Source organism: Pelobates fuscus, chromosome 5 (assembly GCF_036172605.1).
Source record: "Pelobates fuscus isolate aPelFus1 chromosome 5, aPelFus1.pri, whole genome shotgun sequence".
Taxonomy (NCBI): Eukaryota; Metazoa; Chordata; class Amphibia; order Anura; family Pelobatidae; genus Pelobates; species Pelobates fuscus.
Genome location: NC_086321.1, coordinates 310838740 through 310864684, shown reverse-complemented (window position 1 = coordinate 310864684; position 25945 = coordinate 310838740). Strand labels below are relative to the sequence as shown.

The following is a 25945-nucleotide window of genomic DNA, read 5'->3' as shown; positions in this document are numbered from 1 at the left end:
TGCCCCAATATTACCCCCCCCTTGTGCCCCAATATTACCCCCTCCCCCCTTGTGCCCCAATATTACCCCCTCCCCCCTTGTGCCCCAATATTACCCCCCCTCCCCCTTGTGCCCCAATATTACCCCCCTCCCCCTTGTGCCCCAATATTACCCCCCTCCCCCGTGTGCCCCAATATTACCCCCCCCCCGTGTGCCCCAATATTACCCCCCCTCCCCCCGTGTGCCCCAATATTACCCCCCCTCCCCCCTTGTGCCCCAATATTACCCCCCCTTGTGCCCCAATATTACCCCCCCTCCCCCCGTGTGCCCCAATATTACCCCCTCCCCCCTTGTGCCCCAATATTACCCCCCCTCCTCCCTTGTGCCCCAATATTACCCCCCTCCCCCCTTGTGCCCCATCCCCTCCATTTACCTGAGAGTAGTCAGAGGGGGCCGGCCGCTTTCTAGGCTGGTGCCGTCGGGCCGGGTGGCAGCCTCGCCGGTCCGGCGGCACTTCTAATGCTGAGGACGGAGGAGCATGAAGGAGGAGGGAGGAGCATGTCTCTGTACCATGCTCCCTCGCGGTTCCTGTGCTGGGAATTGTGGGAACCGCGAGGGAGCATGGTACAGAGACATGCTCCTCCCTCCTCCTTCATGCTCCTCCGTCCTCAGCATTAGAAGTGCCGCCGGACCGGCGAGGCTGCCACCCGGCCCGACGGCACCAGCCTAGAAAGCGGCCGGCCCCCTCTGAGTGTGCCACCGGACCGGCCACCCGGTGGCACATACCTCTGCAGCCCCCAGGTGCCGCGGCCCACCGGGAAATTTCCCGGTATCCCGGTGGGCCAGTCCGGCCCTGGGACTGGGCACTAAAATGGCAGATTAAATTTAATATAGAGAAATGCAAAGGTATGCACTTCGGGGTCATGAATGCACAGGCAATTTACACCCTAAATGGTAGTGAATTAGGGATAACCACACACGAGAAGGATTTAGGAATTAAACAGCAATATGCAATGTAATTCTTCAGTTGCTACGGCCAGTAAGGTATTGTCATGTATAAATAGGGGCATAAATTCTCGGGATGAAAATATAATTTTGCCTCTTTATAAATCGCTGGTAAGATCACACCTTGAATATGCTGAGCAATTTTGGGCACCTGTTCTAAAGAAGGATATAATGGCACTAGAAAAAGTGCAGAGACAAGCTACAAAATTGATAAAAGGAATGGAACATTTTAGTTACAAAGAAAGGTTAAAAAATTTAAATCTCTTGAGTTTGGAAAAACGGCGCCTCAGAGGGGATATGATAACATTATACAAATATATTCAGGGCCAGTACAAACCATTATCTGAAAACCCATTAATAAACAGGGCTATACATAGGACACAAGGTCACGCATTAAGGCTGGAAGAAAGGAGATTTCAAGAAAAGGCAAAGAAAAGGTTTTTTTTACAGTAAGAGCAATAAGGATATGGAAATCTTTGCCTGAAGAGGTGGTTTTGTCAGTCTATACAGATGTTTAAACTGCAATTGGATAAATACTTGCAAAAACATAACGTACAGTGATATATTTTCTAATTAGTGGTGTAATAGCTGCTTGATCCAAGGAGACATCTGACTGCTATTTTGGGGTCAAGAAGGAATCTTTTACTAGTTTGTTGCAAAATTGGAAGTGCTTTAGAGTGGGTTTTTTGCCTTCTTTTGGATCAACAGCAAAAACATATGTGAGGAAGGCTGAACTTGATGGATATAAGTCTCTTTTCAGCTATGTAACTATGTAACTATGAGTATTGGGAAGTCCCGTGGGGCTGAAGGGGAGCTGTTCTGAAGCATGTCTTGTCTGAGAGTGCGGGGCCCTCTGGCGTGGTGTTGTCTCACAGATGGGACTGTATGCATGAGGGAGGAGTGGTGCGGGGGTAACCCCTGGATGAGTCCCTGTTGAGGGTTTAGGCAACTCACCCGTGGTCGAGTATAGGATTGGCCTTATCTTGCGTCGGGCTTCCTGCTGCCCAGGTCCCTCTCGGCGCTGCGGGCTTCTTTGTGGAGTCCCTTGGGGCTGATGGGACTTCTCCCGGGGTGCCCCCGCGGCTGGTTATCTTGGCCCAGAAGTCGTCAAATAGTCGGTCTAACCTTTCCGACAGTGGGAGCAGGCAGGGATCGGGTGCTGGGGCCCGCGTGGCTTACACCTAGGTTGGTATCTCCGTCTTGGGCTACCTGCTTTGGTTGCCGGGATAACCCCCAGCGGCAGGACACCGGGAGATGGTATTCCGGGGAGATCTCCAGCAAAGAGGGCTTCAGTCGGCTGGGGGATCGGCCGTCTCCCCCGTGCCTCCTGAGTAGATCTCACGTCTATCCCCTGGTTGCGGTCGCCAGTTTTGTTCAGGGTCTCGATTTGGCTTCTTCTCCATGGTATACCCCTTTCGCTGGGGCTGTAAAGCTGGCACTGTGCAGATAATTGCAGTATTTTTAACTGATTTGGGGCTGTATGGTCCGGAGACTTAAGTGCGACCGCTCTATTCAGCTGTCAGGCTCTGCCCCCCTTTTACCAATTTTGTAGCCCATCTCTGGACTTTTTCTAGTGCCATAATATCCTTCTTTAGAACAGGTGCCCAATATTGCTCAGCATATTCAAGGTGTGGTCCTACCAGCTATTTATAAATAGGCAAAATTATATTTTCATCCTGAGAATTTATGCCCCTATTTATACATGACTAAACCTTACTGGCCTTAGCAACTGCCGATTGAATTTGTTGTCTATAACAATTTCAAAGTCCTTCTCGTGTGGTTATGCCTAATACACTACCATTTAGTGTGTATATTGCTTGTGCATTCTTTATCTCAAAGTGCATAACTTTGCATTTCTCCATGTTAAATTTCATCTGCCATTTCAGTGCCCAGGCCCATAATCTATCAAAATCCCTCTGCAGCAAAGAAATATCCTGCTCACATTTTATTACTTTATAGAGTTTTGTGTCATCTGCAACCACTGAAACATGGTTTTCAATATCATTTATAAATATGCCTTCACTGAGTTAAGCCTTGCCCAACCATGACTCCACTCAGTAGCGGAGAGGTCCTACTTCGTTCAGCAGAGCAGACCGGATTCTCCTGTATGTAGATGCTGCTGGTTCTTGGAGTGTTCCTTTAACATTTACCACAAGAGCCACATACTTCCATAATGGTTCTTACCTTGACTCTTTGAATATCCTTAATTATCTGAACAGCCTTATTACTTCATGGTATGAGGTCAAACATTCAGGTTAGCATAAGTAACACAAAACGCAATTAGATTTTAATTTTCATATTTTATATCTTCAACATACAATGTATATTTCCCAGCCACTGAACATTTGTATGTTCTTGAGAAGCAAGAGATGGATTTTGATTGAATATTTATTTCAAGATGGTGTCTTCATTTGCTAAAAAATAAAAAAACAAATTGAAAAATGCTAAACTTTATATGCATATTATTCTGCTGCTTCCCCCCACCCCACTTTTTTCTCCCCTCTTGCTGGTAGCATCCACATTTTCAATGAGCCTGTGCATGTTGTTCAACTTGTTCCCATGATGTAACACACATTAATAAACAAAATACCAGCTATTTTCAGAAGCCATGCAATGTGAGTTTTATTCACATAAATCGTGCACTGCAGAGTTTAATATATTTAAAAATTCTACTACAAGCTGCACATTAATCTCAGAGCTTTCACAATAATGTAACATTTTTCATGGGCATCTGCTCCAATTAAAATGGGAAAAGAAAAGTAAGTTTAAATAAAAAAAAACCACTCATGGGAATGGTGGAAAGCATTTGCTTTTATTTGCTTCTATGAATTAAGGTTGTAGAAACAGTGCGCCTATGTGAAATTATGGTGAAGTATGGGAGGCTAAGAATACGTTTATGTGTACTTGATGGTTAAGAATACAGTGATGTGTACTTGATGGGTCAGTGTTAAGAAATTAGCATACAGTAGTGGTTACGGTGTTTGAATTTGAAAAGACACACTCCATGTTGGTAATGACCCAATTATCTAATACATACAAATTTGAAAAGCCTTTGAAGATTCTGCATTGACTTGGGTTTGTAGGGTCAGCAGTGAGCTCTCCAAAGACTAAAAGTTGGTTCAGCCAATTTTATGTCAAGACATGGAGGCTCATATTGCTTAACCCTTTCTTTACTGTCCACCAATAGCAGCAAAGAATACAAACAGTAAGAAGAAGTGGTAACCATAGTGATAAGCCACTCCCATACCAAGTCCCAGTATAATAGTCAGCACCTCTCCACATATTTTCTCTTTCTTTGCTGCTCCACACAAAGATAATCAAATATAGCTAAGATAAAATGTGTAATATACTTAATTATTGATTTATTATTAGTTATTTTTTATTACTACTGTTCTCAAAATTCTTGTTATTAAAAGTATTATTGCTTTTTTTTTCTTATAGTCAAAACTGTTTTCTTACTTATATTGGGGTCTTATATTATGCCTATGTTTGTTACTTTTGAGCCCAGGGCTCTCTCCCCCTTCTGTCTGTTTGGTGCCCTTTTGCGCCTATCTCACCACCTCTGTTCAGCTGATTTCATGTATGAATCAAGCCCGTTCGGCTAAATTCCTCACAAATCCATGCTATTTGTTAGTTTTACCAGCATATAACATAATTTGTCTGTTTGCCGTGTTTGACTATTTTACACGAAAGGTTCTTCGTTCATCTGTTTCTTATATTCTTACCATTAGTTTGTTTGTTCCCACAAATAGGTCCCCCTTTTACAGAACGTTCAGTTCGTGAATTGGACGCATTCACTGGATTTTTTGCCGCGAATCTCGTGAGACTGGTGGCGGTCATTTTCTGACACCCTATCCTTCTGGCTCTCTGCTTTACCTTGTGTCTCTTTCTGTCTGCCGATCTGGGACCTGGTGAGCTCCCCTATCTCTACCCTCTCTGGTGAATATCTACTCTGGGGTGATTAACTCCTACTAGCCTGTACTGTTTTTATTTTGTTTAGTCTATTTGTTCAGTAAACCTTGTATTTTTGTTGGGGAATCTCACCGCATTACTAATGCCCAAACCTAAAGTGCCTGTCTGCCCCCTTTTCCCTGGTGAGATGGACATACCCCAGGGTTTGGGTAACCCCTTTTCCAGCTCTAATTCCCCTTCATCTGCAGCGGACCCTATGTCTCTGCCTGATGAGACTCAGTCCCTGGCGCTACAGCGTGCAGTCACTGATGCAATTATGGCTGCTATGGGCTCTATGTCTTCTGCTCTCTCCCAGACCTTACACTGGCAGCAGAAAGTTCGACCACACCAAGGCGCATAACACGACCTGGCTCAGACCTTTCATGGGACGCACCTAAAAAGGCTACCGCCAAATCCAGACACTTAAGTCCCTCTGCCTCCAGAATCCATATGACGGATACCCAGGGCCTGCTATTTGAGGACTCCTTTATAAAAGGACCTGGGGCGCTTTGTGGGAGCTTTTACAGCCCTAGACAAGGCCCAATCCTCCATGAAGAGGGTATTTTGAGGGCGGGGCTCTACCAGGGCCGGCAGATTCAGAGGTCGTCTGTCAGGTTCCAACTACCACTCCAGTGGATCGGGACGAGGCTCCTACACATTGCCTTCTAGTAGAAGGCCATGGCAATCCAGAGGCGTCAGAGGGAACTCCGGTTCCAGATGCCCTTACTGTAAGCTTACATCTACCTCATGTTTTTTTCCCAATGTTTGTGTAGGGGCCACACTTGATCAGCCATCACCTCAGATGTTTGGGTTCTGACCACCGTGCAGGGCTTCCACATCGAATTGGTTGACACTCCGTGTCACATTCCTCCTCCTCGCCCTATTTCACTCTCCGTGAACGACCGCGTCTTGATAGACGTTGAATTGTTGGCCCTTCAAACAAAAGGGGCGATAGAGCTAGCCCCCACGTCCCCTTCAAGGGTACTCCGCAACATCTTCCTAGAGGAAAAGAATGGCGCCCAGTTATCAATCTCCGTTCCCTCAACACCTTGGTGCGCTACCGCCATTTCAAGATGGAGAGCATCCACCTCCTGCGAGACTTACTCCTACGAAATTAGAGCTAAAGGACGCATACACAGTCCCAGCAGCCGAGACATCAAGGGGCTTATTACGCTTCCTCTGGAAAGGCGACACCTGGCGCTCCACATGCCTCCCCTTTGGACTCTCGTCGGTTCCTTGGTGCTTCACAAAATTGATGCGCCCAGCCATGGCTTGGTTTCGTAGACGAGGAGTTCGGCTGATAGTCTACTTGGACAACATCCTCATCATGGCACAGGATCGGTCCTCTGAAGCACAGACTTGAGACGAGTTGACCTGGTGGATCCACAACCTCTCAGATTGGAATGTCCGGCTGCGCATTGACAACATCTTTGCGGTCCACTTTGTCAATCACACGGGCGGCACGCAGTCAGCAATTCAAGCCCGCTTGGTGAAGAACTTTTGGGCTTATTGCTTGGCCAGGGATCTGTTTGTCTAGGCGGGATACCTCCCAGGACTCCACAACATTCATGTGGACTGGAGTTCACGCTGTCGGACAGCAGCGATTGGAGATTGGACGTAGGGGCGTTCTCCGCTATCTCGTCTCTCTGGGGACCTTTTGCCATCAACCTCTTTGCGTCCCGGTTCAATACCCAATTACCATGGTTCTACAGCTGGCACCCGGATCTGGCCACGGAGGCAGTAGACTCCTTTCTGCAAGACTGGACTGGCTTGCTTACTTATGCCTTCCCTCAGTTTGCCATGATCCCTCTGGTCCTGCTCCAAGTTTGCCGCCAAATTGCCGACCTGATTCTGCTGACCCCATTCTGGGGGACACAATCATGGTTCCCACAGCTCCTGGAACTGGCGATGGATGTACCCAGACTGCTGCCATCCTATCCGGACCTCCTTCTGGACCCACAGGGCCGGCGACACCCTCTCCTGTTGGACGGGTTGTTGTTGATGCTGCTGCTCGCGTAGAGGATTTCCGGGGTCCCCAGGTCCAAGGGGGTTTCAGACGCAACTCAACGCCTTCTGGCTGACGCATGGGCTCCCGGGACTAGACGATAATATGGGACCGCTTGGAGAGCTTGGGCTGCCTGGCTCGGAACATGTATCCCGTTTCGGAACCTGTACCTGCGATCCTCCAATTCCTCACTTCGTTATTGGAGGCTGGTCGGGCATATCGCATGATTAACTTGTACAGATCGGCCATTTCCTCGGCTCATCAGGGCTTTGACGGCTGTCCCGCAGGCTAACACCCTTTGGTGTGCCGCTTGCTTCGGGGGGTTGCGCCTATCGTGCCCTCTTAGGCCTCGATACGCTGCTACTTGGGACGTCTCGTCTGCGTTTTTTCGCTCTTTACTTCCTGGTCTCCTAACTCGGACCTCTCCTTACGACAATTGTCGGTCAAGTTGGTCTCACTTTTTTGCCTCATTTCATGCAAACGGGTTTTGGATGTTCGTGCCCTGGACTACGATGCTAGGTCTTTCACTCCGGACAGGGTGACATTTAACATCTCCAGATACACTAAGAGGGCAATTCGGTCGGTTTCATATCAGAGTTTTCCAGTTACCCCGGCATTGTGTCCAGTGGCCTGTTTGTGACATGAACTTACGACGAGTGCACATAGTGCAGTTTCGTCCCCTCAGCTTTTCTTTTAGTCAACCCTTTTCCCCTGTGTCCAGTACTACCTTGGCTCGCTGGGTGAAGTCGCTAGCTGGTGTGGATACGTTCATCTTTAGCGCCCATTCCTCCCAGGGGTCACCAGCCAAGTCTATGGTGGCTTCGGTGGCGCGTCTGGAAGACCTGATGAGGATGGTGGACTGGTCCCGCAAGTCCACTTTTCGTGAATTTTACTTTAGACCAGCCCCTCACGCTTTTTCTTCTGTTATTGATCAGCTTTAAATTTGCAATATGAGCCTCTGTGTCTGTTTTGCTATTTCATGACGAAAAGTCATGATTTTAGGAAAGACAGGGAGGCGAGTATTGTCCCACCCTTCTATGTTTATTTCACTTGATTCTCCCTCCCTGTTGATTTTCTCTCTTATGTGGGATTGCAGGGTGCGGTAGGTATGTGTGATGTGCTATGTATTTATTTTAGTTTATGCTCATGTGACCTGACTATGTTGTATGTTTTGTCTGGTGGGTTTTTTCTTGCTATATGGGCACTGTGTTCACAGTTATCAATATGAAGTGTCTTGGCATGCGCACTTTGGTTCAAGTACCGATTTAACCGTTCGGCTCCTGTTTTTATGTTTTCACAGGTTGATTCTGTACTGCATGGGGGTCCCTCACTACTTTCCACAAGGCTTTAATTCGTTGGCTGGATGTCTATGGATTTTTCTGTGATAGGCTCCTCACTGTTGCAGTTTCTATTCTTCGATGGATTGGTCCCAGTTCGTTTATGGATCCTGATTTGAGTCCGGCTGGATTTCGGGACGGTTGTTCTGCTGTGGTTGGACTGATTAATCGGTTCCTGTTTTGTTGTTGTTGTTGTTGTGTCGCATCTCCAACGAAAGAGGAAATATGTGGGGGGTGCAGACTATTATACGGAGACTCGGTATGGGAGTGGCTTATCACTATGGTTACCATTTTTTCTTACTGTTTGTATTCTTTGCTGCTATTGGTGGACAGTAATGAAAGGGTTAAGCAATACTCGCCTCTGTGTCTTTCATAAAATCACGACTTTTCGTCATGAAATAGCAAAATCACGTAAGTACCCTGTGCCTAGAAGTAAATCCTATCACATAAACCTCTGAACAGCTCTTGCTCATATGTGATAAATAAACCAGCTACATTTACAATTTTGTGTTTGGAGCTATTCAATGCAATCGCAAAGCTGAAGTTCATTTATAGTAAGCTGTGTAAGATCCCATTAGTGCAGAGGGGAACTTTAATGCAATGCAAATATTTTAGAAAGCAGCAGCTTTCTACTTTGCTCTCAGTCAGAGCATGGGCGTATAATATTTTTTCTTCTTCATATTACTGCAGTTAAAAACAATTGTGTGCAGGAGACATGGATCCTTCTTGCACTGCAATCTATGCAAAGAACATAAGTTATGTGTGCTTAGAGTGTCCTTTTAAATGAGACTAATTAGTTACCTGCTGCAAACTCCTTAGCAATTCGTTCAGCTTCCTCACGCTTAATTTTCTCTTCAGCTTCTATCCGCCTTTCCTCTTCAGCAATAGGCTTCAAATTATCTGACAATAAAAACATGGCATGTAATTTTAAGAAGAAATTACAGACCTTTTTTAGGTCAGCTTGCTAAAGTGCATTATGTGTATTGTAGTGTGTACAAAAAGCACAAATTTCAACTGAAACTTGTTACATCCCCAGCTGTCAGACAACTGCTCATGTTACTTCCTGGTTGTTTAGCTCAGTGGAGGCAGGTATTTGTCCCGAGCACCTGCTTTGCAAAGACTTCACATTCAAGACTTCGACAGGCAAAGTCTGGGCTTAGTTAGAAGGGGATGGCTTGCAAAAGCCTCATACAAAAAATCCGCAGCTTTTACATATAAAACCCAATAATAAAAAAAAAAAGACAACGCAAAATTAAATTCAATTATTTTTTCATTGGATGTAAACCTACTCAACACCAATTTTATCTATTTTTTTGTATGTGGGCAGTGGAGTGACTCCAACTGAATATGCAATGGAAACTCTGCTCCAAAACTGCTACTACTATTAAGGTGTAATGGTTTTGGTGCTTAAAGACCCTGAACCTGCAGTCTGATAAATGAAAAACTGTAGTACCTAGATTTGTCACAAATGATGGCTCTTCTTTATGGAGGCTTTAAATAGAGCTTTCAGAGTAAGAGCTTTCATTTAGAAGCATTGGATTGGGCCAAAAAAAATATGATAGGGATGGATGATCTTATTGAGGTATTTAGACAACACAGTGGAGTGCATCTCCCATAAAGCTCTTACAGCCATAATACTGGCACAGCATCAGGAGAGATGTAGTACACAACATCTGGAGTCCTGAAGGCTGCCTTCCCCTCTAGTGGCCTTCACTTAGCCACTAGAGCAGGCAATATTTGGCACTCCATATGTTGGAAACTGCATCTTTGCTAGCATTATGGCTGTGATAGAATTATGGTATATGTAGTCCACAATATATGTAGTGCCAAAGGTTTCCTACCCCTACAGTATTTGTAGGACCAACATTCACCATCTTCACATACTGCATGAAGATGCCGAACGCTCCCCATATATATGCACTGAGCTAATACACCCCTATAAGGAGATGCGGATGTGCACAATTATTCCCTGTGGTAAATAAGGAAAAATAGCTGCAGAGTCACCAAAATGTTGGGGACCAATTGTAAGTTTTTTTATATTTAAGGGGGTGGGGTTTAGAGTGTTATTTTAAACAAAATGGCCAAGGACCAGAAAAGTATTTGATCCTCTGTTCTTCCCCCTACTATTCTTTAGATTTATATGGACATTCCAGGCATTGAGACAACTTGACAATTTAGATTTGCATTTAATCAATATGCTGCCTGGTAGTTAATTAAAAGCAGCTGTAAATACTCTGATAAGGAAGCATTTCTGATATGATTTGGCATGGCTAATGAGAAAAGCTGCTGGTTCAGAATTCAGGGCAAAAATTAAAAAGGGTACGTGACTGCCAATGGTACTGTTCTACATTGGAGGTATTGCTAGAGTGTAACCCAGCGGTTCCCAAACAGATTGCCGCAGGCGCCGGGCACACAGGGGAGCTGCAAGATATTTTCCTGGTGCATTGTGTAGTGGATCACCTGGTAACTCGTCCGGTTACCTCCGCTATTTCTCTTCCTTCAGCTGAACAGGAATCATTTAGGATTTAAAGACACCCATTTCCCCCACAGTAACTGCACAATACACAGTTCTGGAGGTACAACAACCACTTTATTGGCCACACACGGCTTTTAAGTATAACCCCATGCAAGGTGTGTAAAACAGCATACAATTTCCTCTCCCAGGGATCCTAGCATGAGAAAAGGGCTTTGTCCCTTTGTCTCCAAAAGCCCGTGACCCAAACACAGGGTTTCCCACATCCGATCTTCATCCCATGAGCCTCTGTACCTGGGAGACGGTCCCTTTGTCTCCCAGGCACAGAGAGCCCGTCCACGGGAAAAGAGCTGGTCTCTTTGTCCAAGCAGGCACCGCAAAGCCCACCAGTGCTCACACCAATCTCAGGGACCCTCGCAGTGGTACCTGCCTCAACCAGGCTCCTCTAGCAAGGTCTCTGTTAAAAGCATCTCCTTTCGGGGTACGAATGTTCCCCCTGGACGGCATTCATCCGTACGATGTCAGGGTATTTATATCGGCAAACATATTGTGCTATGATAGAAATTAAAGTGTATATTGCCTAAATCATTCTGAACAGAGCAGACTCCATTTTGTTATTTTCAGACTAACAAAAGACACAAGATTTCTATCCCTTCTGTAAAACTAACCACTTTGCCAGAAGCTAAGGAATGCTTAGTATATACAAACCTGTTGATAAGAAATGAGAACGGGGGATGGACAGACTGTCTAAATGCTAATGGAATATAATTAATTCTAAAACCAGACATTTATGACAGAGAAGATTAAATAATTTAATTTTACTTTCGATATTATATAAGATTCCCATTGTAAGAGAAAGGTGAAACTTAGTTTACGAACTGTCATATTAGAAATTACAGCAGGAATTGGAGACACATAGTCTGAAGAAAGCCTAAAAAACTCTGACAGAAAACTTAAGTTATAGACAACCATAAAGATAAGGTAAATGACGTCAAAACAGCCACCAGGAAAAGTTAACTCTTTCCTGGATGTGGGACGAGACTGCCCTCTATAGACTAAATACGTAAATTGCTATCTGGAAGGTAACCACACCTCCAGTTTTCTATTGGTCTATCACCTAGTGAATTTTCCCTTTAAAAAAGTTAAGACAAAGGGAAGAGAGGAATGCAAAGGAAGCAAAGAAGCAAAGAGGTGAGCAGTTGGGGGCAATGCAGAGAAATCCATGACAGATATCCACTCCAGGGCACTCAGAATTTATTACACACCAATCACACATCCATTCAGTTCCTGAGACTACCTACTAATCTGATGAAAATATCTACTCAACTGGTAATTATACTGGTTTCATTTAATTAAATCTAAATTAATTAAAATTTTCTAATAGCATGATATATGACTGGATAAATCACGATCAGATTTCGATATTTAGAAATCTTAGTTACTAAAGAATATATAGTTATAATATTCTATTCTGCAGATAGAAATAAATTATATATTTTAATGTGGCATATCACATGTTAGCATATCGTGATATTTATCCAGGTGTATTGATTTGCTCTAAAATAAGATAAAATATCTGTTTAGGCAAGTTAAAATTCTGCTTATAGAACATGGTAGATTACTCTTATTGGATGGTTCCAGGAAATGACTAATGAGCTGGTTTAAATGTTATTTTATTAAAAATTACATGATAATAGGTCTTAATTACCTAGGAGTTCTAGCCAGCATTGAAAGGGTTATTCTAACTGTTATCTAAAGTTGCAAGCTGTGTGAAAGAAAGTGCCTCTGTGAAGTACTGTAGCGGTACTTACCCTTCCGGGTGCTGGCCGGGGTCCTCTATTCAAGCCGCTCGCGGTTCATCCGACGGCTGGAACTGGAGGGCGGGCAGTGACCGCGAGAAACGGTCACGTGTCCCACCTGACTAAGAGCGCGCCGCGAGTCACGGGCGCGCTCTTAAAGGGACAGTGGGAGCCTAAATTAGAAAAGGTCTCCCATTGGTCCCTGTCATGCCACACTCCCCATACAATTACCTTTTGGGGGTGTGGATATGACAGGGACCAATCATAATAGATGTTTGGCTATTTATACTTACCTCTTTCCCTTAGTTCCTTGCCCTATCGTGGTTTCTGCTACAGTTCCCTTTAGCGCTTGTTGTGTTCCTTCGTATTTGACCTTGGCTTTGTATTCTGACTTAGTTTACTCTTTATCCTTATCTGTTCTGTTTGCCGGCTTGCTGTTTACTGTGTACCAGACCCCGGCTAGTCCTAGTTTACGCTGTCTTTGTGCCCTTGACCTCGGATCGTTCCTGACTCTGTACTTCTCCTATATACGTCGGGTCCGGCCACTCTAAGGACCGGTAGACGTATCTTCCCTCTGTGTGGTCTTCTGTTTAGCTGGATCCTGCGTGTTGGGGTATATTCTCGTTACAAGTACTGTCATAAATCTTCTCTTGACAGCTAATGTTGTAGATTCTATACTGTATTAACCAGTGGAATGTGTATTGCCATTGTATTGCATACTCATGTTATACTAAATATTCATTGATTATTATCACGCATGTTACATATTATTATTATTTGATTTGTCACAATAAATTTTATCTATTTTTATAACAAATTGTGATGTTATTTAAATGGAATACATTTGTAACGAGATATACCCCAACACGCAGGATCCAGCTAAAAAGAAGACAACACAGACGGAAGATACGTCTGCCCGCAGCACTATGATCATAGCATTGGAAAAATGTGCCTCCCTCTCCCCTGCAGGATCAGAGGGGAGATAAGAGAGGACTTGCAGCTGCGACGGGTTCTTCTCTCGCGAGCACCTCGGTCAGCTCCCAGTGTAAATCTCGCGAGAGCCGCGGCTCTCGCGAGATTTACACTGTGAGCTGACAGAAGAGCTGAACGGACCGGCGGAGGAGGAGAGAGCTGACAGGAGCTGCAGGAAAGGTAAGTAACATCTCTCTGCAGCCCCCACAGCCCCAGTCTGTATTATGGCAATGCAAATTGCCATAATACAGACAATTGACTCGAGTATAAGCCGAGTTGGGGTTTTTCAGCACAAAAAATGTGCTGAAAAACTCGGCTTATACTCGAGTATATACGGTATATATACATTTAATCAGTCTACGTGTAATTTAATATATATATATACATTTAATCAGTCTACGTGTAATTTAATATATGTATATATATATATAATAGTAAAATACACCTAGACAGTGTATGTGTGTGTGTATATATATATATATATATATATATATATATATATATATATATATATATATATATATATTTTTTTTTTTTTTTTTCACACTGTTTTAACATTTTTTTTATTTTATTTCCAGCCAGCAGGGAGACTACCTGCTGGCAATGCCTCAACGAGCTAACCCGGCCATGTGATTGTGAGGTCCTCGCAAGGACCTCACTCTCACATGGCCCGGGGGGGGAGGAAGAGGACGGATGTGCCGCGGGGGGCTCCCTGGGAGTCCCACCAACCGCGATCACCGGTGTAAGTAAGAAAAGACCGGAGGGCGTACAATAACGCCAGGTGGCGTTTAGAGACGCTTAAAATAGGGCGTAATTGTACGCCCTCCGGTCTTAAAGGGTTAAACTAATAACACACAAAGAATTAAATGTTGCCATGTTTTTATTGAACACACCATGTAAACATTCACAGTGCAGGTGGAAAAAGTATGTGAACCCGTGCATTTAATAACTGGTTGAACCTCCTTTGGCAGCAATAACAACCAAACGTTTCCTGTAGTTGCAGATCAGACGTGCACAACGGTCAGGAGTAATTCTTCTTTGTTTCAGTTCAGCAATATTCTTGGGATGTCTGGTGTGAATCGCTTTCTTGAGGTCATGCCACAGCATCTCAATCGGGTTGAGGTCAGGACTCTGACTGGGCCACTTCAGAAGGCGTATTTTCTTCTGTTTAAGCCATTCTGTTGTTGATTTACTTCTATGCTTTGGGTCATTATCCTGTTGCAACACCCATCTTCTGTTGAGCTTCAGATGGTAGACAGATGGCCTTAAGTTCTCCTGCAAAATGTCTTGATAAACTTGAGAATTCATTTTTCCTTCAATGATAGAAATCCCCGACGCAGTCCCAAACCATGATGCCCCCACCACCATACTTTACAGTTGGGATGAGGTTTTGAGGTTTGTGTGCTGTGCCTCATAGTGTTGTGTGTTTCTTCCAAACAACTCAACTTTGGTTTCATCTGTCCACAGAATATTTTGCCAGTACTGCTGTGGAACATCCAGGTGCTCTTGTGCAAACTGTAAACGTGCAGCAATGTTTTGTTTGGACAATAGTGGCTTCCTCTGTGGTATCCTCCCATGAAATCCCTTCTTGTTTAGTGTTTTACGTAGTGTAGATTCGCTAACAGGGATGTTAGCATTTGCCAGTGACTTTTGTAAGTCTTTAGCTGACACTCTAGGATTCTTCTTCACCTTATTGAGCAGTCTGCGCTGTGCTCTTGCAGTCATCTTTACAGGACGGCCACTCCTAGGGAGAGTAGCAGCAGTGCTGAACTTTCTCCATTTATAGACAATTTGTCTTACCGTGGACTGATGAACAGCAAGGCTTTTGGAGATCCTTTTATAACCCTTTCCAGCTTTATACAAGTCAACAATTCTTAATCGCAGGTCTTCTAAGAGCTCTTTTGTGCGAGGCATCATTCACACCAGGCAATGCTTCTTGTGAAAAGCAAACCCAGAACTGGTGTGTGTTTTTTATAGGGCAGGGCAGCTGTAACCAACACCTCCAATCTCATCTCATTGATTGGACTCCAGTTGGCTGACATCTCACTCCAATTAGCTCTTGGAGATGTCATTAGTCTAGGGGTTCACATACTTTTTCCAACTGCACTGTGAATGTTTACATGGTGTGTTCAATAAAAACATGGCAACATTTCATTCTTTGTGTGTTATTAGTTTAAGCAGACTGTGATTGTCTATTGTTGTGACTTAGATGATGATCAGATCACATTTTATGACCAATTTGTGCAGAAATCCATATCATTCCAAAGGGTTCACATGCTTTTTCTTGCTTTTTCTGTATATTACGCACTGTACCCCTCATACAACCTGCCCTCACGCATATATACATATTTTTTTAACATTTAATTTAAAACTGGACATTTATCTTACCATATCTTTTCTTCCCATATATTACTCCAACCAGCAATGCAGAATACCTGGTAAACTGCAAAAATTAAAGAAAAAATTAATTAACAAGAAGAAAAGTTTTATCAAAAACTACAGTGCTAAATATTGCAAGATTAGGATATCCTCGTTTTAAAAAGGGATTTCTTTTAGGCTTGGCCCTCTGTTGGTTAAATCAAAAAACGAATTTTTGGCATAATAGCAATATGCAAATTAAGAGGTTGTAAAAACGGATATGTTGCATTGATATATCTTTGTATTCCAATAGTTTGGAAAGTTGTAATGATGTTATATATTTGAAAAATTATATTGCTATTTCTCCAACTAATTTCAAAGCCAATTTTGGCCAGTGTTTGTGACTAAGTGGCTACTAAAAAAGACTGGGCATAGCCCATTTGCAATACCTTGGGTTGTCTACTATTGCAAATGGTATGCCATCATGGGTGTAATTTTCATTCCTAGGCTACCATACGGTCTCAAAGGTAATGTAACCAATCTGACGAATTTCAATGGAAAAGAAAACTGAAATGCAAGCCTTATATTGACTAACTTTTGAAAACACCATAAAACCTGTACATAAGGGGTACTGTTATACTCAGGAGACTTCGCTGAAATCAAATATTAGGGTTTCAAAACAGTAAAACGTATCACAACAATTATATCAGTGTGTGATCCAAGTATATTGTTTTATTTTAAACTGTTAACATTTATTTTTTTGCATTTTACAGGCAGCAGGGGGACTACCTGTCATTCCAGGAACTCTCCCTGCAGGCAATGCTGTGGACGACTATTCCGTCCATGTGATAGTTAGGTCCTCGCGATCACATGGCCCAGGAGGGCCAGAGCGGCAGCAGGCGGACTCCCTGGGATGCCAGGTAAGTCCCCCACCGCAATCGCCGACAAGCGGCTAAGTACATAGGATGACGAGGACGTGATATGCCGCCCGCCAGCGTTTAGAGACGGGTCCCCAAGGACAGCATAGCATGCCCGCCGTCCTTAAGGCGTCAAGGACTGAGCCAATTGTACAAGTTGTGATCAAAATATAAACAAAACCTGGAATTTGCGCTGTATGTCTGTTCAACTATTATCTCACCTCTCATTTAATTTTAAATGCACCCACACTTATATATGATTTTGGTCAGGAGAAATAGGGCTTTCATGTCACATCCAATATTTATATATGAAATAATTTAATATAAATAAATGTGAGAAATTAGGACATTTTGTTATTTCTTTTTTAGTTCTGCATGGCATTTTAATAGTGAATGTCATAACACTGTAAGCGGTTACTGCAATAAAGTACACAAATTTGTATTTAGTGATGTCTTTCGAGCAAAACAGTAGCCCCCCCCCCATGTACAGGTTTTATGGAGTTTTTGAAAGTTACAGGTTTAAAGGGACACTACAGCTTACTGAATTTGTTCTGGTGTGTAGAATCATTACCTTCAGGCTTTTTGCTATAAACACTGTCTTTTCAGAGAAAAAGCAGTGTTTAGATTACAGCCTAGTGATAACTCCACTGGCCACTCCTCAGATGGCTGGTAGAGATCCTTCCTGGGTCATGGCTGCCTAAAATGCATCCAAACATACAGTATCTTCTCCCTCTGCATGCAGACACTGGACTTTCCTCATAGAGATTAATTGATTCAATTCATCTCTATGAGGAGATGCTGATTGGCCAGGTCTGTGTTTGAATTGTGCTGGCTCTGCCCCTGATATGCTTCTTTGTCAGTCTCAGCCAATCCTATGAGGAAGCATTGTGATTGGATCAGGCCACCACTTCTGTTGATGGCAAGACTGATTGCCTAAAAAAAACAAAAAAAAACAGCATGCAGATCTACAGCTTCTGGCTTGAATACAGTAAGATTTTGATATATTTATGGAGGCATGAGGGGCTATATGGTGGTTTTAACACTATAGGGATACATGTTTGTGTTCCTGACCCTGTAGTGATCCTTTAAATTTAGCATGTTACAATTTTCAGTATTGAAATTTCCAATAGGTTATGTTGCCTTTGCGACCATATGGTAGCCCAGGAATGAAATTTACCCATGTGATGGCATACCATTTGTAAAAGTAGACAGCCCAAGGTATTACAAATGGGGTATGTCCAGACTTTTTTAGTAGCCACTTAGTCACAAAGTTAGTGTTCATATTTGTTTGTATGTGAAAAATGCAAAAAACTAAACTGAACGCTAATTTTGGCCAGAGTTTGTGACTAAGTGGCTACTATAAAAGACTGGACATACCCCATTTTGAATACCGTGGATTGTCTACTTTTACAAATCGTATGCCATGATGGGGTTAATTTTCAATCTTGGGCTGCTATAAAGGTCTCAAAGGCAACATAAGCCCAACAAAACAATCTGGCAAATTTCAATGTGCAAAATGGAAAAGTCCTACATTTGACACCTGTAAGTTTGCAAAAAAAACCCAAAAACCTGTACATTGGGGGCACTGTTGTACTCGGAAGATATTGCTGAACACATAATAAAAAAAATATGACTACCCAAAAGTTTGACAAAGACTGGTGGTAGAATTAGTGCATGGAAAGTGTTAAAATACCATCATTTGAAATACCTTAGGGTGTCTACTTTTTAAAAAATATTTGGTTTGAAGGGGGTAAATTATAGTATTCGGCTTCAAAAATGTCCCAAATAGGACGTGGGTGCATGATGACCAGCTAGAAAAACCCAAATTGGAAAACTGGAATGCGCACCCTCCAAATAAGGTCTTTTAGCCCCCAGAGAACTGGACACACCTATACATGTACTCTGGAGATGTTGCTGAACACATATTAGGGTGTTCTTTGGCAGTAACCCTTAAAGTTCTCTGTACATGTATTCTTAAATTGCTATGTGTGTCCCAAAAAAAATCACCAATTATTTAATTTTTTAAATTTGGCATAGATTGGTGGTAAAATGGTTGCATGAAAAGAGTCAAAATACCCCAAGTTTAATACCTTTTCTTTTAAAAAATATGTTACGGGTTATTCAAGGACTCCTGACAGATATCCATGTTATCCACAATGCAACTTGCGTTAATTTTGAGACGAAAAAAAAAAAATGGTTTGGAAATAGCAAAGTTCTACTTGTACTTATAGCCCTATAACTAAGAACATATAAACATATAATGTGATGGCAGATAAGAACCATTCGGCCCATCTAGTCTGCCCAATTTTCTAAATACTTTCATTAGTCCCTGGCCTTTTGCCTATCCCACGCATGCTTAAAGGGAATCTCCAGTGCCAGGGAAACAATCCGTTTTCTTGGCACTGCAGGTTCCCTCTCCCCCCCCACCCCCCAATCCCTCGTCGCTGCCTCCTCCTCCGCGCCGCTCCTCCTACTGATTCCGTCGGCCAGTGGGCGAGACTGATCCCGCCCAACGGCCGAGGAGACCTAATGCGCATGCGCGGTAATGCCGCGCATGCACATTAGCGCTCCCCATAGGAAAGCATTGAAAAAGCTTTTCAATGCTTTCCTATGGGGAAATGAGCGACGCTGGAGGTCGTCCAGCGACGCTCTAGCACAGTTTTTTTGTGCTATAATCCAGGAAGTTCCCTCTAGTGGCTGTCTAGTAGACAGCCACTAGAGGTGGAGTTAACCCTGCAAGGTAATTATTGCAGTTTATAAAAAACTGCAATAATTATATTTGCAGGGTTAGGAGTAGTGGGAGTTGGCACCCAGACCACTCCAATGGGCAGAAGTGGTCTGGGTGCCTGGAGTGTCCCTTTAAACTCCTTTACGGTGTTAACCTCTACCACGTCAGCTGGAAGGCTACTCCATGCATCCACTACCCTCTCAGTAAAGTAATAATTCCTGATGTTTTTAAAACCTTTTCCCCTCTTGCTGTGTTATTTTTTCTTCTTTTAAATATAATCTCCTCCTTTACGGTGTTGATTCCCCTTATGCATTTAAAAATGTTTCTATCATATCCCGCCCAGTCTTTCCTCCAAGCTATGCATGTTAAAGGACCACTATAGGCACCCAGACCACTTCAGCTTAATGAAGTGGTCTGGGTGCCAGGTCCATCTAGGTTTAACCCTTTTTTGCTGTATGTTTACTTTAGGGTTAATTAAGCCTCTAGTGGCTGTCTCATTGACAGCCGCTAGAGGCGCTTCTCACTGTGATTTTCACAGTGAGAAGACGCCAGCGCCCATAGGAAAGCATTAAGAATGCTTTCCTATGGACTGACTAAATGCGCGGCTCTTGCCACGCATGCGCATTCAGCCGGTGACGTCAGAAGAGGGAGGAGAGTCCCAGAGCTGGAGAAAAGGTAAGGGATTAGCCACTTCCTCCACCTTCAGCGCCACGGGAGTGGGACCAAGAGGGTGGGGGCACCCTCAGGGCACTATAGTGCCATGAAAATAAGTATATTTTCCTGGCACTATAGTGGTCCTTTAACCTTTCTATGTAGGTTTTATCCTGCAATCCATGAACCAGTTTACTAGCTTCTCAGAACTCTCTACAAAGTATATCCTTCTGGAGATACAGTCTCTAGTACTGCGTACAAATCTCCAAGTGAAGTCTCACCAGTGTTCTGTACAATGGCATGAGCACTTCCCTCTTTCTACTGCTAATACCTCTTCCTACACAACCAAGCATTCTGCCAGCATTTCCTGCTGCTCTATTACATTGTTTACCTACCTTTCATCAGAAATAATCACCCCTAAATCCATTTCCTCAGATGTTGAGGTAAGGACTCTAGCAAATATTCTTTACTCTGCCCTCAGGTTTTTACGTCCAAGATGCATTGTCTTGCACTTATCCACATTAAATGTCAGTTGCCACAACTCTGACCATTTTCTAGTTTACCTAAATCATTTGCTATTTGGCTTATCCCTCCTTGAACATCAACTCTGTTACATATCTTAGTATCATAAGCAAAATAAAATTAAATAAAAAAAAGAAACACCTTACAATCAAGAGCTTCTGCAATATCACTAATAAAAATATTAAAGAGAATGGGTCCAAGTATAGATCCCTGAGGTACCCCACCATGGGCGGGCTGGGCCGGGGGGCAGGGAGGCAATTGCCCCCCAGGCCGCCCTAAATTCTTTTAAGACCGGCCGCGGTGGGCCGGTCCTAATGCTGCAGCCGCCTGAGCACTCTGCAAAAAGCCTCAGGCGGCTGCAGTTGCTTCTACCCTCCCCTCCCCTGTAGCGTGGCCGAGCTCCTCTCCGGTCCGCGGTGCCCGGCTGGAGTGATAGGAAGGTGCACGCTCAGTGTGCACTTCCCGTCAGTCCGGCTGGTTACAGGAAACAGAAAGAGAAAAAGGAGAAAGAGAAAAAGGAGAAAGAGAAAAAGGAGAAAGAGAAAAAGGAGAAAGAGAAAAAGGAGAAAGAGAAAAAGGAGAAAGAGAAAAAGGAGAAAGAGAAAAAGGAGAAAGAGAAAAAGGAGAAAGAGAAAAAGGAGAAAGAGAAAAAGGAGAAAGAGAAAAAGGAGAAAGAGAAAAAGGAGAAAGAGAAAAAGGAGAAAGAGAAAAAGGAGAAAGAGAAAAAGGAGAAAGAGAAAAAGGAGAAAGAGAAAAAGGAGAAAGAGAAAAAGGAGAAAGAGAAAAAGGAGAAAGAGAAAAAGGAGAAAGAGAAAAAGGAGAAAGAGAAAAAGGAGAAAGAGAAAAAGGAGAAAGAGAAAAAGGAGAAAGAGAAAAAGGAGAAAGAGAAAAAGGAGAAAGAGAAAAAGGAGAAAGAGAAAAAGGAGAAAGAGAAAAAGGAGAAAGAGAAAAAGGAGAAAGAGAAAAAGGAGAAAGAGAAAAAGGAGAAAGAGAAAAAGAAGAAAGAAGAAGAAAGAAGAAGAAAGAAGAAGAAGAAAGAAGAAGAAGAAAGAAGAAGAAGAAAGAAGAAGAAGAAAGAAGAAGAAAGAAGAAGAAAGAAGAAGAAAGAAGAAGAAAGAAGAAGAAAGAAGAAGAAAGAAGAAGAAAGAAGAAGAAAGAAGAAGAAAGAAGAAGAAAGAAGAGGAAAGAAGAGGAAAGAAGAAGAAAGAAGAAGAAAGAAGAAGAAAGAAGAGGAAAGAAGGAAAGAAGGAAAGAAAGAAAGAAAGAAAGAAAGAAGAACACAGGGGTGGTGAGGAGAACACATGGAGGGGGGGAGTGAGAAGAACACAGGGAGGGTGGAGGGGGGGGATGAGAAGAGACCGCTATGGGAGGGTGGGGGGAGAGGAGAGACAACTAAGGGGCAGGGGAGAGCTCTAAGGGACAGAAGGGACAGCTCTATAGGACAGGGGGCAAGACAGGGAGCTCTTTTACACTATCGCACATACACACACAATGCATCCCTATACATACACAGAAACACAAAATGCATCCATTACACACACTCACAATGCAACCCTACACACAGACAATGCATCCTTTGCACACATACACAGAAACAGACAATGCAAACCCTTACACACACATGCAAACACACACACTGCTTTTCTTACATACACACAGAAACACAATGCATCTCTTACACTCAATGCACACACATACAGACACACGCCTTGCATCCCTTATGCATACAAACACAGATTCACACAATGCATCCCTTACACACAACCAGAAACACATAATACATCCCTTATACACAAATACACACTGCTTCCACTACACACAAACACACTGCATCACCTGCACAAACTGGTATCCCTATACACTACATACCATAAGCACACATATTAGATCCTCTACAATAACACATAACACATCCCCTACACACTCCACTCCCTGTGAGCGAACTCATGGGTGGGTGGAACATATAAGAACTTATGAGTGGGCCTTATGGGCATACTCACCGTCAGGCCCTGGGGCCCAGACCTTGAGCTGCGTAAGGGGCCCCCCAAAAAATTGAGCTGCTTCCAATTCTCCCAGAACATTGAATTTTGTGACCACAGTTGCAAACAGCCTCCAGAGATCCTGTTCTACACCAGACCAGTGGAGCCAAACTGAAGCCCATCATCATCCTCATCTAATTGTAAGTAGGCAATCTAGTATATTATTAGTGACACTAATCTATAATTTACCTCACATTAAAGGGACACTATAGCTTAATGAAGTGGTTCTGGTGTCTATAGCTGGTCCCTGCAGGCTTTTTAATGTAAACACACACTGTGTGCAGCACTGGCGTTAGTTCATATGGCAGATCATATGGGTGGGGCATTGTGATGTCACATGGGGGGGGGGGGGAGCGGCAATTTTTTATTTTGTCTAGGCTGGCAAAAATCCTTGCACCAGCTCTGATCCTGGGCAGGTGCACCAGTCTACTGGTGACCCACAGGAGGGGAGTGAACTAATTGGACTGCACGCTCATCCTGCCCAGACCCGTCTTTACCACAGTGAAAGTGCCCTCTGCCCCTAATTTACAGTGGCTCACACTCAAAACAAGCAGTGCCTGGAGCCCTTTTCAGAGACGGGAACAAAGAGGTTCTGCGGCAGCTGGCCGTCCTGCAAGCATTACATTAACAGCTGTTCCCCATGCAGCCACAGGTGGCGCTGTGCTGGAGAATGTGATTACTCTTTACTTCCTCCCAGCCTACAGAGCAGCGCATGGGAGAGAGAGAGGAGAAGGCATGATTTAATCTTACAACAAATCCTCTAAGCAAACCTTTATAAATTTGGGGGGGGATCAGCTGTTTCCACAGTTTATTGGTGTTTACTCTGATATTTGTATTAATATTGAGGGATGTCTAAGTAGTAACGTCAGTGTGTGTCAGCAGGGCCAGCCGTTGGGGTGTGCAAGCTGTGCGGTCCTGTATTTATAAATACAGGAGCAATTACTATAAACAGTGCTGTTTTTACCTACTTGAGAAGGTGAAGCTGCTGCAGAGGAATGGACAGATGGGACAATACCTGCCTAGAAGGAAAGCTGAAGAGGCAAAGGCTGAAAGGCCAATACCTGCTTGGAAAAAAGGGAGCTGCAGCTGGTTAGGTGAAAGAGTTCCGGAGTGATCCAAGTCAAGCTTTAGCGGCTGGGTCAGAGTCCCCTGTGGCAGCTAGGAAGCGGACCTAATCAGTTGGAGTACAGGAGCTTGTCACAGCACATAAGGGAGGTTAAAAATATCCTTCCTCCCCCCCCCCCCCTACTCGCTGTGCTGTGAGTAAGAGTATGCCTACTAAATAGTGAGCAAGTGGGGGGCCATGTAATTCCTAAGGAAGCAGTAAGGGTGTACCTAAATGGACACTCCAGGCACCCAGACCACTTCTGCCCATTGGAGTGGTCTAGGTGCCAACTCCCGCTACCCTTAACCGTGCAAGTGTAATTATGGTAGTTTTTATAAATTGCAATAAGTACCGTGCAGTGTTACGTTCTCCTCTAGTGGCTGTCTGAGACAACCACTAGAGGGACTTCCGTGTTCTTAGAACATGAAGTTTTTTAAGCGACGCTGGACGTCCTCATGCTATGTGAATAATGCTTTCCTATGGGCAGGTCTAATGCGCATGCGCAGCCATTGACGGAGAGTAGGCGGAGCCTGAACCCCTTCAGCAACTTGGGAGGGAGAGGGGCACTGCAGTGCCAGGACAATTGATGTTTTCCTGGCACTGGAGAGTCCCTTTAACTTTTCACACATGGCTTCTCCATTTCGGTTTTATTTTTGTTAGGGATCGACCGATTATCAGTTTTACCGATATTCAGTATTTTCGGCAATATCTGTCAATATAGATACCGATATTGCCGATAATACCTCCTAGGACCGCCAGGCTCATTACAGGCCCGGTGGTCCTGGGGGGAGGGGCGGCAGCAAGCGCTACTTACCTTTCCAGTAGCTCACCTGTCTAAATCTTGTGAGTTCCACAGGTTACCATGGGAACGCTCCACGCGGCATGTTGACCGCGAGATTTAGACAGGGGAGCTGAGGAGCTGCTGGAAAGGTAAGTAGCGCTTGCTGCCGGCCCCCACTGCACATCCATGCCACCTGACCACCAGGGACGGTCATAGCCCTTCTCCCTGGCCAAGTAACAAGCAGGGAGGGGGGCCAAAAAAATGACGATTTGTGCGTGAACGTCATCATTTTAGGTTGCAGCCTCTTTACATTCAGTCTCAATTTTCTATTGACCACTAAGCACTGAACCCACTACCTTGTATCTTTTATGAAGGGAGCCTATCTCTGTGTTTTTAAGCCCGAACGTGGGAAATAGCCGAACGCCATTTCCCATGTTATGCTTATGTGGACATGCCGATCTCGTGACTGGAAGCCGGGTAGCGATGCCGGTGAGAAGCCGGTTAGCAGGCGCGGAGGTCGAAGGCAGGAAAGCTGCTGGCGACAAACTGCTGCTGGAGGCTAGAATTTTGGCAGGAACTACGGACCGGAAGTGCTGGTTGATTTGGAGAAGACAAACAGCTTGAACGGCTAAGGTGAGTAGGGTTTAAATAGGGGCCATAACTCCTCCCACAAGTTCAGGCCAAATGGCCTTTTAACATATGAATAATTCTACGTATATATTTATGTAGTTTTATTAAATTACAATATGCGGGACATGCCTGAAAACCCAAGCCAAAAGTCCAGGGAATTTAATTTGCTAGCACTATATTTAACCCTGTAACTTACCAAGACACCATAAAAAATCTGTACATGGGGGGTACTCAGATATAAAGTGAGAGAAAAGAGTATAATGGGGGTGCAGAGAAAATCTATAAAATATAGCTGTATACTTAGTATAATGAGTGGACCACCTCCTGATCTTCCTACAATAAAAACATATACATAGTATAATACTGTTACACAAGGAAAAATTGATCAATTTGAAGGTAATGGGTCACTCACAATTTGCAGAGCCACATGGAGCTGGCTCTGACTTCACTGGCAGGTGAATAATAAGCTTGTTCTGGCTTTCGAATTTCCTAGACAGGATAGCTACTTTCCAGCCTTTCAATAATTTCCAGGGTATCCAATTTGTTGAAAACAAATATAAACTTTACTGTATAGAATAGCACAGGAAACAGAAATAAGCTTAAAATAACAAAAATAAAAAGTCCACAACTCTAACGCGTTTCGACATCCAGGTCTTTGTCAAAGTGTGTGGTAAACGCTGATCTTTTCTTTAA

General features: G+C 43.8%; 1 long non-coding RNA gene across 1 annotated transcript in view; it reads right to left on the bottom strand.

Annotated features, from left to right (window-relative positions):
• Positions 1 to 3264: 3264 nt before the first annotated feature.
• The window catches only part of LOC134612891 (uncharacterized), a 45710-nt gene continuing 23029 nt past the window's right edge, over positions 3265 to 25945 (bottom strand). Inside the window, exons 3-5 of the long non-coding RNA XR_010090961.1 lie at positions 15910 to 15964; positions 9079 to 9177; positions 3265 to 3398 (exon numbers count right to left, since the gene is read on the bottom strand). This is a non-coding gene — a long non-coding RNA (uncharacterized LOC134612891). The remainder of the gene's footprint in view (positions 3399 to 9078; positions 9178 to 15909; positions 15965 to 25945) is intronic.